The sequence below is a fragment of the Limanda limanda genome, chromosome 12 (assembly GCF_963576545.1).
Source record: "Limanda limanda chromosome 12, fLimLim1.1, whole genome shotgun sequence".
Taxonomy (NCBI): Eukaryota; Metazoa; Chordata; class Actinopteri; order Pleuronectiformes; family Pleuronectidae; genus Limanda; species Limanda limanda.
In genome coordinates, this window is record NC_083647.1 from 23,060,754 (window position 1) to 23,075,087 (window position 14,334).

A 14,334-nucleotide genomic window follows, 5' to 3' on the forward strand; every position below is an offset into this window, starting at 1 on the left:
AGACAGAGTCAACATGACAACAGTATTCCTGCTTTCCTGGCTCATTGGTAATCACTGTAACCCTTCAGGAATACCACTTCATTTAAAGTGTCAGCACTGATTATTTCTTTTCTCTGTTTCTAGGTGTTTGTCTGGGTCTTGACGTCCGTCAGTCTCCCTCTGACCTCGTCACAAACCCTGGTGACAACGTGCAGATTTCCTGCAGCCATGATAAAACTGACTACTGGGTGATGCTCGGGTACCAGCGCACTCCAGGAGACACAGCTATGAAACTCATCGGATATTTGAATTTCAAAGAACCAACAATGGAAGCGTCTTATGAAAAGGACTTTGAAATCAATGGAGATTTGGGAGGGAGTACAGCAAAGAATAGTTCTCTCCTAATCAAAGCAGTCAGAAAAGAGCACAGTGCAGTTTACTACTGTGCAGCAAGACAAGCACACTGAGGTAGATCTGCTTTGAACAACACAAAAACTAAACGCTGTTCTTTATCAACTGTGGTTTAAAAAAACCTTCAGCAGCCACCTGCAGTCAACATGTCTGTCATGGGAGTTTTACATCATTTCCTCGTCTCTGCAATTAAATCTGATTTCTCTACATCACTTCCTGTCCCTCCCTCTGATCCACAAAGCACAGCAGAGACTGTCACTGGTTCTTCATATTCAACATGACGCCACCTGGTCTCATCACATCCATCATCACTGTGTTCTGGATTAAGGGTATCATTCCTTCATTAAGACACTTTTACAGTTTCATTTCTAAGTGAATCTTCATCGGTCCCAGTAGTGAGGAACTGAGATGTAATATTAATGTTCACTTTCATTGATTGCTTATTCCTTACTGCTGCTTTCCAAGTGCACTAAATGGTTTTAACCACTAGTCACAAGAAGTTAGAGCCTGAATTCTCTCTTTACAGGTGTTTACCTCAGTAATGAAAAACCAGTGTTTCAGACTCCAGCCGACCTGTTGATGAAACCTGATGGAGAAGTCAACCTGAGCTTAACACATCAAAACCTCCATAAACGATGCAGCAGATAACAGCACGAAAAACCACGACACAGTTTCAAAGCTGAGAGAAACACAGCGGATCAGACTCCAGAAAACACACAAGAAACAAATAATTAGTTTTGTGAATACAAGTTCTTTATATTTGCTTGATTTGTTTTATAATAAAGTTTATAATTATAAGTATAATATCAAGCCTCAGTTACATTTTTTTTTTCGTAACGGTTTGATAATGCTTTACCAATCATTGGCAATTGTTATATGAATATAAAAGCCCCAAAAATATCCATAAAGTTTGTGCAAAACAATGTCTAATACAATCCTCTTATTCCTCTTTGTATTTTGAGTCAAGTGACCTGTTGCAGTGACAGGGGGTAGGGGTGGGCGCTATGATCTAAAGTTAATATTACGGTATTTCTTCCACTTTTTGGACAGTTACAGTTTTATATTATGGGATCACTTTATCACATTGCTTCACACACAAACAATCACATGAATTTAGTTTCTAATTGATGGAGTCGGATCATGAATCCAGATGGTTCTGGTCACTTAGACCAAGATCCTGGTTGTACGTGTCTGAGTGTGGACGGTGAATGAGGAAGAGAGTCAACCAATAGATGGAGGCACAGCACATGAATTACAGCTGCTGTCGTGAGGATGTGGTGATGAATTACAGACACACATACACACACACACAATCAGAGCCTTATTCTTCTCAGAGCAGCACTTTCCTCACATCAGTTCTTCACGATGCCTTCACCTGTGCAAACATTTGGTTTGCTCTTCATCTGCTTTTATTGTAAGATGTAGAATATTGTCTTTAATTTCATCAATGCTCATTTTCTATTTTTTTTCTATGAAAGTGAGATATTTGTGTTTTTTGGTCAGAATCAATAACATTTTATGGAATCTGCTTTTTTCCCCACAGGTCAGGTGAGCGCTGTTACTTTTCAACAGTCTCCTCCACAGATAGTGAAGGAGAACACTGTGGTCCAGATCGACTGCAGTCACAATGATAACAGCCTTCCATATATGCTCTGGTATCAGCAGAGACAGGACCGTCTGTCTTTGACCCTCATTGGGTCCGGTATTGCAAACAACCCCCAAAGCTATGAGGCTCAGTTTGAAGAACAATTCAAGCTGAGCAGGGAAAGCACCACAACAGGATCACTTGTTATTAACAAGGCAAACCTGTCGCACACTGCTGTTTATTTCTGTGCTGCCAGTACACAGTGATGTGGTTCAATGAGACTCCCTGACTAAAAACCCTGATGGTTTTACTGAGCATGAGATTTGTGCATCTGCATGATAAGCCACTTGTGTTGTTTCACAGACTCTCACTGGAGGAAGCTGCGTTTCTTCTGCAGCAGCAGAAACATGGAGGACGTCTCCAGCTGTGATTGGATTTCTCCTCACTGCAAAAACTCAAAATCTTGCCAAGTATATTTGTCTAATTTCTAGTCAAAATATCTCATCACACTTAATATAAGACAAAATCGCCTAAAGAGTAAGATCTAAGTCAGATAAAGGAGCTTGTTTTAAGACAGTGTTTCTTGAATATCTTGTTAAGCGAAACAGTCTTGAAAACATCCTGTTTTGAGTCATATCTCAGATGAAACAAGCTTTTTTGACATGTCGTAAGGTTTTTAAGCTGCTGTATTATTCGTAAAAGATGAATCGTCTTGTTTCAAGAAATAGACTTAACTTGAATTGAGACAACAAATCTGCTTTATTGACAACTGCAGGTCAACATGTCCAACTCAAAACAACTCACAATACGCAGTACAGTGTGGCTATTTTTCTTACATTTCCATCAAACCATGTCCATGTGATATGGAAAAAAGACAGAGGCAAAAGCTGGAATGATGTTTCCTTCTCTGTTCTGTTGCACTATGGATATACTGCACCACATTATTCCAAAAGTAATAAGTAAAAATAAATGCTGTCATCAATTACAGTGTTTGTCAGTGCTTAAAAAAAAAAATTCAGCCCAAATACCCACACTCAATACAGACTCAAGAATGATGTTTGATGATGTCTGTGAGGTCATACACTCAGAAAAATGCACTCGGGCACGTGTTTAATTAGTTAACTACAATTATGTTTACATTAAATTAATTAATCGGTTTCATGTTCATTAAAGGATTTGTTCTTATTTGATGTACAAGACTCAAACAAATGTTTGATCAATATAATTCAATCATGTCAACCTAATGAGAATGAGGTCCTTCGAAACAATGAATCCGAAATTAGTTCAGCTATTGCGCATGCGCTGCGCCCACCGTGACCGGATACAGACACATTTCGAATGGGCGGAAGTGGAACGTTACATGGATGTTGACCAACTGACCAGCACCTGCAACTCTCACCTGCTCGTTTGGCATCGTTGATATTAAGGTGAGTAATTCAGATATATTAATTTATTTAGTTAAACAGGGTGAGTAATACATCGTAGTTAATCGACATGTGTGAGACATAGCTCAGTTAGTCCCTTGTGTTTCTCAACGTTAGCGCTAGCTTAACTTTGCTATGGCTAGGTTTTATTTAAGTGTGTGTGTGTGTGTCTCTGTGTTCAACACGAGCGACTCCGGGGGGATGCCAGGATGTAGTCACGGTAAACGGTTGTGTTTGGAGTGGTGAAGTTACTTTAAGTCATTAGTCAGTGTCCAGAGAAGCTGGAGTTATAGCGCAACACTTATCGGCGGACCCCTGTAATGTGGAGGGATGTCGGGGCCGGCGTGTCCCGGTGAGGCGGGGACACGGAGCCGGGAGCAGAGCAGCGCAGCGCGGCCATTAGAGACAGCGAGACGCAGGAGAAGCTCCCACACGGAGCTGAAATGAACTGAGCTCACTTACATTAGGGCAATAACAGCTCGACTGTGTGTTCTGCTGTCATGTATGGTCGCTTTAGTTTCTTGTCTCTTCTCTGCACTCCGTGTCATCGCGGTTGGGGCTCAGCCCCCCCCACGGAGCGGAGGAGAGGAGACAGCGTTGTGACGCAGTTTCAACAGTTGACTTGGATTTGAACTTGCTGTGTTTCATTACAAGTAAATTAAAGCGCTGTATCCAGTGCTCATTCTTTGCAGGTTCACATCGCACACCCCTTGAATTTTATCGCCCTTTCAATGTGTTTTCAGTGTTTATTGTGTATCGTTGCAGCCGAAGAGAGACAGCGAGGCGAGCTAACTAGCTAGCTAAGTCAGCTAACAGCATGGAAGAATTGGATGGTGTCGATTTTAAGGGGTAATGTATGCAAATATTATTCTTTGTCATATATGATCGTATGAATGCAGGGGCGTGCAAATGATATTAGTTTACATGTAATTGAAGCTAAAAAATAATCTTGCTGTGTTTGTCTTCCAATGTTTTCATAGCTGCAAACATCACAGAGACAATGATGAGCATCCTGTCTCATGAAGACTTGCGGGATCTTTTCCCAGGCCCGGAGAACTTTTTACGGAGAAAAGAGTCTGGGGGGCCTATCAGGGCGTCAAAGGTCAGTTTCTCAGTTAAGTGGCCTAAATTAACCACCTATTTAAGTTGGCAGCAGTACGTTGTGCTAACAGCACAGTGTTTTTGGAACAGGCATGGTAGTCTACATGTGTGTTCAATTCAATTTAGATTAATGGATAGGTGTTCAGTTAGTTGATGTTAGCAATTTCACCCCTAAAATGGAACATTGCTTATTTATACGTGTGCAGAGCTGTCAATGCATTTTGTGTTGTCACAAAAAACAAAAATGTTGCTTTTTTCATGTTCATTATTTTTTATTTTACAGGAGTCTGGCCAAGAACACTCAAAATTATCGGGCAGTTCCTCCTTTAATGCGTCACCCATGCAACAGACATCCACTCCTGTGAACGCAAGTCCTGCAAAGTACACAGGACGAAGGCCTCCATACATGGGTAAGTGAAATGCATCCAGTTGATGACTGTTTCATGTTGGACATTTTAGTAGCGATTTGAAAAATTAATTAAATGTCTTGTGCAGGTAACTGTGTACACACAGCTGTACAAAAGATTGCGAAATGTGAGATCCCCACAAAAAAGAACTCCAGATGGGAGACATTCAAAGAGGTGAGCTGTAAGTAATGAAGCACTTTGTGTTACATTTTGTTTGTATGAAAAGAGCAATACAAATAAAGTCAGATGGATTAATTGATTTAGTAGTTGACAACTAATTGATTAACTGACTAATCTTTGCAGCTCTACAAAGAGGCGCTGTCTTGAGCAGCCAACAGACACAGATGAAATCGATTTCAAGTGACTCAACAATCATTTGTGGATCGGTCCACAGAAGGAAGTGGCAGCCCGGACTCAGACAGTAAAGAAAGTGAGTTATAAGGTGAGTTTCAACTTTGCACTTACATATTTGCCCTTGTGAGGTGTTTATATTTTAGATAAACTAATATTTGTCAAGATGACAGTCCTGACATGACAGATGTAAAAGGCTTAAAAATGGAAATCAGAGGATAGGTATTTACACTACATTTGTACTGTTTTATTATCAATTGATTTACATTATCGTAGAAATTAAGTTTTAACAGAAATCTGGTATTAATAAAAAGCTGGTATTGTATCATTTTGAACAGCTGGGTACAGCAGTACCTTTTAGTATCAGTCTACTGTGCAACATTAATTTCTATAACCTCTCCAGCATATCAAATAATATGCTTTTAAAACCCATGTGTCTCATTAGCGGCATTTTTGCTCTTTTTAATTGAATGTAATTTTTGGCTTGGGTTCCAAAATACTGAAATTATCCTTAAAGTGCATTATCCTATCAGAAATATGTCTATTATGTGTTGAAGGAAAAAGAAGATTCCAAACCCTGCCTGAAGAAGCACCCTCTGCCCTGTCCAGTCCTGATGGTGAGTTTGTCCAACTGCCTCATGACTGTGTGAAGTGGGGGTGTGCGCATCTTTGTAGGGGTGTACTTGTGTGCCTACATGCAATTGTATGCGATTGCATGACCATATGAGTTTCGAGCAAATAGTTCTCATGCATTCATTATACAAAAATTGAGCGGCTGCTCTTTCTTCCATGTGGGTAAAAGAGCTTTTTAACTGTGTTGTAAACTTCATACATCAAATTTTAATGTTTTTTTCACACTGTGACTTGTCGTCTACTTTTAAAATGTGTGTTTTTTTTCTCCGCCAGATCAAACAAAGTGTGAGGTTCGAGCCGTCACTTCCAACAATAGTCAACGAAGCAGCCAGGGTAGAGATCAAGTGCAGTCACAATGACAACAACCTCTATGTGATGCTCTGGTACCACCAACAAGAGACAGGGTTGGTGAGCTTGATTGGATACAGCTACTCCGGCAGTGACCCTGTCTATGAGATGCAGTCAGATAATCACTTTGAGATTACAAGGGAGAACGTGCTTGCAGGTGCTCTGATCATTCTCAGTGCGGATTCAGCTGTGTATTTCTGTGCTGCCGGTACACAGTGGTTTAAAGTCACTCCATCACTAAAAGCCCTGTTCCTGTTGGCAGGGTGCAGATGCTATGAGGTAGGCTGGTGGAATCGTTGGCTTAAAAGAGTTAAACTACTGTTCAGACAACTCATTACCATCTCAGAGTGTCACTTAAACTCATCATAACATTTTAAAATGATGCGTTGGAGAGGGGATGCATGGACTGTGAATATAACCCCAAACTTTTATATCCTGCAGGACATCACCATAATTTATATCAAACAATGACAGCTGATAGGTCGATCTAATGTGAGCCAAACCAATCATAACAAAGTACACTTCAGAAACATACAACTTTCACACATGTGAAACACAGCATTGACACTAACCCTGTTCTTCTGGTGCAGATGTAATAGCTTGATGTGTTCGGACCTTGTTTTTAAACAAACTCGAAAATGCTTGTCTTGCTAAAATGAAGCTGTAATTCTCACTGAAACTACTAACTACTCTCAACTACAAACAGCTTGGGGAAGCAGCGTTCTGTTGTTGTGGCAATATAAACAACTTGAGAGCTTTTTCTATAATTTTTACTTTTAATTAATTTTATCCTGATTTCAAATACCATTGACTTTTTATATCTTTTGCTAGTTTTATGCTTTTATCCTACCTCCTGTTAAAGTGCCTGTTTTTACTGATCCATCTTATTTTATGTCTTATTTTATAGTAAAGCACTTTGAGCATTTTAAGTATGAACGTTGCTGAATAGATAAAATATATTGTTATAAATAAGTATTAATGGTGGACCGCTAGCAGAGAGGCTAATCTTAGCTTACCCACTAAAGTCCAGAAGAGCAATAGATTGTTCCGGAAACAAAATGGCTGCTTCATATCTGACGTTAGCATCACAGGGGCTACGAGCCACCGCCTTCTCAGCCGCTGTTAGCTCAATGAAATCATCCAAATTCCTCCTCACATCCGTCCGGGAGTCTTTAATAACTTCACCTTCAAACTGTTGTGTTGTGTTTCTGTTATTCTCACCGTTTACAGCCTCTTTCTCTTTAGCTAGTCTTCTGCTAGCATGTTAGCTCGAGCAGCAGATGGTTCCAGAAACAAAATGGCCGCTTCATGTTTGATGTTAGCATCACAGGTGCTACGAGCCAACGCCTTCTCAACCGCTGTTAGCTCGATGAAATCATCCAAATTCCTCCTCACATCCGTCCTGGAGTCTTTTAATAACTTCACCTTCAAACTGTTGTGTTGTTTTTCTGTAATTCTCACTGTTTACAGCCTCTTTCTCTGTTTAGCTAGTCTTCTGCTAGCATGTTAGCTCGAGCAGCAGCTGCTGGGTTGCCAGTTGATCAAGTGGGTGGGACGTTTGCTTGGACCAATCGTGTTGAACCGAGGCCCAACAGTCATGAAGCTCTCATCCAATCAGCGCTGACACTGAGGTAGTGGATCAGACTGGAGAATAAAGTGAAAAATAACATATATTGTCTATACTGTAAAGATAACAAATAATCATAAGGTTTATTAAATAAGTAATTAGTATTTATAAAGCAGATATAAAACAGTTATATTCAAGGTGCTGTTCAGGGACAATAACTGAAAAAATTAGAAAACGAGGCAAAAAATGAGAATAAAATAGTTTAAAGAGGTCAAATATATAAAAACTGAGTAAGATATATTGCTCATATTCTGTGAGGATAAATGAATAAATTCTAAACTCATAAACTAAAACAGAGGCAGTGTTACTTAATCTACTTTACTTGGACATGTGACATTAAGCCATGAAAGCATCAAGAATTAAATAAATGACATTAGGATTGTTATTTAATTGAAGCTTAGTCCACTATATCAGGGGTTTTCATCTGGTTTTGTCCCAGGGACCACCATTCTGACTAGAAAGTAATCCGCGGCCCACTGATGGGCCTACGCGCGCATGTCTACGTGTGTGCGTGTGGATAGAATGAAGTTTTAACATTTGGTTTTCCATGTTGGTTTTTAAACACAAACAAATCTGTGTAAAAAACAACAAAAACGGTAGATTTTCAGTGCTTAAGAATTTTAAAACAAAATTAAAATGCAGTTTGTTTGTAGTTGTACTGCATCTTAGAACCATATGTACATCAATATATAACGTTCATGACTTAAATGTACAGACATGTAGCTGACATGCTGAGAGAATGTTAAAGAAACGGTGATCAATAACAATCAACATAAACTAGGGCTACAACTGAAGAGGGAAGGTGACAAAGTAATGCAGAATATGTCACAAATGATAATCATACAATATCACACGAACAATTGAGGCCTACTTAAGTTTAATCTCATGATCACCAGCAGCAAATCCCACCTACTGCTAGTGTTGGGGGGAGGGTGGTGGATAAGTAGTATTTCTGTGTGTGTGTGTAGAGAGGGGAGACCTATCAGTGCCATATCTGGGCATGGGGAAGTCACCTCATCACCTTTATATCATTTTAGACTTTTGTTTCTTATTTTAGATATTTTTCACGATATTCAAGAGTAGTCTGGAATTGTGTTGAAATACCAGAGCGAATTTCGCGGACCCCCTGCAATGACCAGGGGTCCGCGAAAAATCAGTCAGGATCTCTCGACAGAACAGCCAACATGAACCTTCATGTCAACCAAATGACATAAATCTTAAAGCACTGCCTTCAACAGCAAACTAGCCCTTCACAGCACTATCCACCCCAGTACCACTTGTTGAGGTTATTGAATGCCTTGACCTCCTTGTGCCTGCGCAGGTAATCACAAGCCAGGCATGTGGGCTCTGCCCAGAAATGGGCCTTCTTTACTTTAAAGTGCCGCCGCCACTCAAAGGACCTGACCTACATTTCTTTGTTTTTGTCCAGGAGCAGCAGGTAGTCCGCCAGCTCCTTGGGCGAGGGGAAGTCATCCACGTGGTTTCTTCTCAAAACACCAAGTATAGTAGTAGTATTAGCTTTATTTGGCAATTACTTTACACGTTCAGACATACAAAGAAATCGATATATCGTTTCCCACTCTCCCATGGTGAAACAAAGTGCAGAGGCACAACGGATAAGACAACAAGACATTTCCTAATTCTAAGTAAACAAACAGATTCACGTACAGCACCAGTGCCACAGGGCGATAGTCATTGAAGCAGGATGAAGCCGGTTTCTTTGGCACAGATATGATGATGGAGGTCTTGAAATGTGATGGAACAGCAGCTTGACTCAGAGAAGTGTTGAAGATATCCGTGAAGATATCCTTAAGCTCCTCTGCGCCGTCCCTCAGTACACGGCCTGGAATGTTTTCTGGGCCTGTTGCTTTTCGGGGGTTGATGGTGGAGAGATCCCTCTTTACACTTTCGACAGACAGGCACAGAGCCTGGTCTTTGGGGGGGGGCAGGAGTTTTCTGTGGGCTTGTGTTATTTGTTGCTTCGAACCGTGCAAAGAAGCTGTTGAGCAGAGAGATGTTGTCGTCACAGGTCTGTGATGCAGGTTTGTAATCCGTTATGGTCTGGATGCCCTGCAACAGGCTGCGCGTGTCTTTGCTGTCCTTGAAGTGACTGGTTATCTTTTTTGAGTAGTCTTGTTTTGCTCTTGTGATGTCACGGGACAGGCTGGCTCTCGCTGTTCTCAGGCCAATTCTATCCCCGGCTCTGAAGGCTTTGTCTCTGGCCCTCAGCAGCCGATGGACAGCTCCTGTCAGCCATGGCTTCTTGTTAGCCCAAGTGATGATGTTCTTTGTGTGGGTCACATCATCTGTGCATTTGCGGATGTAAGAGAAAACAGTGTCTGTAAGGTCCTCATTGTCTATATGGTTGTTGTGTGTAGCTGCTTGCTTGAACATGCCCCAGTCTGTTATCGCAAAACAGTCCTGATGAGCACACATTGATCCATCCGGCCACACTGAAAACTCCTTCCGAACCGGTTTTCCCACTTTCACTCTGGGCCTATATGCTGGCAGTAGCATAACAGTGATGTGGTCGGAAAGTAGGGCTGTGGGGGGGCAGATGGGGACATTTAATTATGAGAGGAAATTTCAAAGTTCTCAGTTTCAAAGTGTTTTTATGGAGAGTCTTAATGTTGCCATCATTAAGGGTTTGAATAACCGGGCACCGATATCCTGGTTTCACGGAAGACACGCAGCCGTAATCGTGGTTTACCGGAACCGGAAGTGACTGGTACTTCCGGTTAGTCATTTAAAAATAAAAATAAAGCATTATTATGATAATGCACACGTGGACCGCTATTGCTTTGGAAACTGTTTTATTCATTGAGCAGCTACAAGAACATACAAATAATTTTAGTTTTTTCTTTTCTTTTACATAACTCCCCACCCCAAAGTTTAAGGTAAACATATAATACATGTTTATGTAAATAGAATGACGACTGTGGCTCAGGAGGTAGAGCGGCTCGTCCACTGAACTGAAGCAACTTGAAAACATTATAATTGTTTTAACTGTTTTCCCTCCTCCTCCTCTGAAAAAGCATAAAAAAGTTTTATTTCAGTTAAACATTCATAAGCTAATCATCGCCCAGTCAAAATGTGTTGTTTACCTTTTTTCTTTAGTAAAATATTTAGCTAGATGTTATTCTGCACAATATATATGATATTATTATACACAGACTCTTTATGACGCAATCTTCAGTTAAACCTGCTCCTGAACTGGACTGGAAATTGTAAAAATAATTTATCCAGACGTGCGCAGGAACACAGTCTCTCTCTCTCTTTACCTTTAGTCGTCGGGAATTGGTTTTTGGAGACTTTCCTTCAGCTGGCGGTTTCGCTGCATTGCTGCCCTTAGGGCTGCAGGGGGATTGACAAGTTGTACATAGAATTAGCACCTTGCAGTTACTCACATTAATAGTAACTGTACTGAAATGCATTGTATAACTACAGTGCAGATCCTGGAGCAGCTAACTCTGGCTGTGTAGCAAAAGCAAAAGATGCAAATATAAGTATAGAGCTGTATACTACTCTCTTGTTTAGGGGCTCACAACATGATGTCATGATATATTATCATAATATTCCTCTGAAACTAGATAAATAAAAAGGTAGCACTTAGCACAGACGAGTTGCTGTTTACCTTCATCCTCTGGGCCTTGCTCTGCCGCAACGTATGGGACGAACACGTGATTTGGGCCTACTTCTCCCCCTGTAAATGGGTCTACCACTGCAGCGGAGCGGGAGGCGCGTATCCCTCTGCTGCTGCATCACGCCTTGAGAAGACAACAGCAAACAAGACACGCAGCCGTAATCGGTGTTTACCAGAACCGGAAGTGACTGGTACTTCCGGTTAGTCATTTAAAAATAAAAATAAAGCATAGACTTCAGAATAAGGGCACATATTAATAATCGTTTGAATAATCGTGATTTCGTTTTTGTTCAAAATAATCGTGTTTATGATTCTTTCCATAATCGAGCAGCCCTATCAGAAAGTCCGATAGGTGGGAGGGGGGAACCTTGTATGCTCCTTTGTGTGACGTATAGACCAAGTCCAATGTGTTTTTCTCCCTTGTTGGGAAATTGACATGAAGTTTTGATAGGACAGTTTTGAGATCAGTATGATTAAAATCTCCAGCGACGATAGTAAATCCATCTGGGTTTGCTGTGTGTTCGCTGATTGCCTGATATAGTTCACAAAGTGTTGTATTCCTGTCACTGCTGCTGGAGGTTGGAGGGATATATACCGCGATTAGCAAAACCGCAGTAAATTCCTTTGGCAGATAGAGAGGACGGCACTTTATGATCATGAACTCCGCCAGTGTCTGCATACTACCACAGCGTCCTGGCATCACGTATGTAAAACCCTCGATAGCATGTTAGCTGCTCAAGATGTACAGCGGAGTCGGGGATGATGTCATTAAGCCATGTTTCAGTGACAACAAGCACACAGCAGTTACTCACTGTCCGATTCGCTGACCTCAGCAGTCGTATATGATCCATTTTATTGTCCAAGGATCGTACGTTAGCCATGATTATGTATGGTATTTCTTCTGGAGTTGGGCTAGCCGCTAGCCTAGCTCGGATACCTCCGCGCTTGCCCCTCTTCTGCTTCCTTGCACACCGTTTCCGACGTCTCTTTATCGGGCTGTAGTTGCAGTCTGGTCTGGTGTAATCACGGTCTGGCGAGGTAATCCGAGCTCCTTGATGGTTGTCTCTGTTGTAGTATCCAACACGTTGTTGAGCTTGCTCTTGCAGATGTCTAACAGACATCTCCCTGGATAAAGTTCTCATAGTTCGTCCGGGGCGGGCCAAGAACCACCGGCACTGTTCCCATCGAGAGCGGTGTGGCGGGGTCTCTCTTACAAACTCCTCAAAAGAGTGTGAAAACACAGGCATAGTCACAAAAATAGTGTTTCAAATTTATTTCAACCGGCTCCAAGATGCTCTCGTGGACATTTACAAGAATTACTCAAAAACAAGAAAATACTTTTAAATCAAATCGAATCTACAGGAAAAACCCATGCTCTCCTGAGCTCTGATGTTACCTTCTCTGTAACTCACTTCAGACTTCCCCTCAAGGGCTTTGAGCTGCCCTTTTAAACCTGTAGCCCCTCCCACCGGGCTTAATTGCCAATTTCAAACACATTTCTCTTAAAACTAGTGCTTGAAACAAACATTACAAATTTACAATGACCTCTTTACATTTCACCTAAAAATAAAACATCTTTAAACAAATCACATGACTTTTCTAAACAAAACGGTATCAACAACTCTTGTTAATTACCTTAAGACAAAAACAACCGGAAGCTATTTAACCGGACAGGAAGTTGTGTCCGGGTTGTCCCATCCAGCTTTACGCTGACGGCGAGCTGAATGCGCCGCTTCCCTTACTGTTGGTAAGTGTGTGTGTGTAAGCCAGATGCGGACCTGACGACTGTGCACCCTCCGTCAGCCCAGCGCTAAACAGAGTAGATGATGGTTAGATAGTGATCAACCAGGAACTGTAACAGGAAGAGTGAAAATGTTTGTCGGCGTGTGCGTGGCTGTGAATATCGCTGGCAATCAGTGACGGAGCCGCTCCGTCACGAGCGGGTTGTACAGTTTCTCTGTGATGTAGTCCTTGTGGATGGAGTTCTCAAAAGATAGGTAGAACTTACAGCTAGCCATGGTGGGGGAGTAGTCCTGGTCGGTGATGTATTTCCCGAAGGCTTGTCCGTAGGCATGAACTTTGATGTGTTTGTACAGCTCATTGTAGGACTTCACCCGCAAGTGGGTTCCAGTTGCTCACAATCCAGCAGATCAGCTTGTTTTTGCTGGGTGGGACAAAGTCCTCCTCGCCCTCCGCTGCTACGATGGACCCATAAGGCACGTCAATGTCAGCATTCTGACGGTAATTGAGTCAGATTGAAGATGTTCTCGTTCCCGGGCAGCTGGGACGAGTGCGACGGCGACTCCAGGTTCATCCATACCCACTTCTGGAAGGACGGTCCCTGGAACGGCGGCAGGTTGGAGAGGTCGCTGCGGATGTCTCAGTGATGGATGATGACGCCATCTGACAGGCTGTAGAAGTTTCTGTCGGCTGTGATGAAACAGCCCTCGATGTTGAAGGGACAGCTTTAGACGCTCAGGTCGTGGGTCTGTCCGAAGGGCCCGAGCCATATCAATATGGTGGTCACGTTTTATCGCTCTTGGTGGAGAAGCGGCTCTTAACATGGTCCGTGGATGTTGTTGACTCGACGGGACCTGACAGCCAGCTGGTGGACGGTTTAAAATACATTAAAAACAGAGCGACTTAGCAACCCAGTATGACCGCGCCGGGCGGAAGCTGTCGTAGGATTCTGTGAAAAAGTGCAGATGGCATACTCTGTCCTGAAAAGGGCAAAAAACAGGAAGAGAAAAGTCCTGATCAACAGGATGCAACACCGGAGCTAATCACATCCTCATGTAATGTATATTCCACTGGAACGTTGATTG

At 42.0% G+C, this 14,334-nt stretch overlaps 1 pseudogene; it reads right to left on the bottom strand.

Moving 5' to 3' along the window:
* Positions 1-9,124: 9,124 nt before the first annotated feature.
* On the bottom strand, positions 9,125-14,236 carry LOC133015797 (4-galactosyl-N-acetylglucosaminide 3-alpha-L-fucosyltransferase 9-like; annotated as a pseudogene).
* Positions 14,237-14,334: the final 98 nt, after the last annotated feature.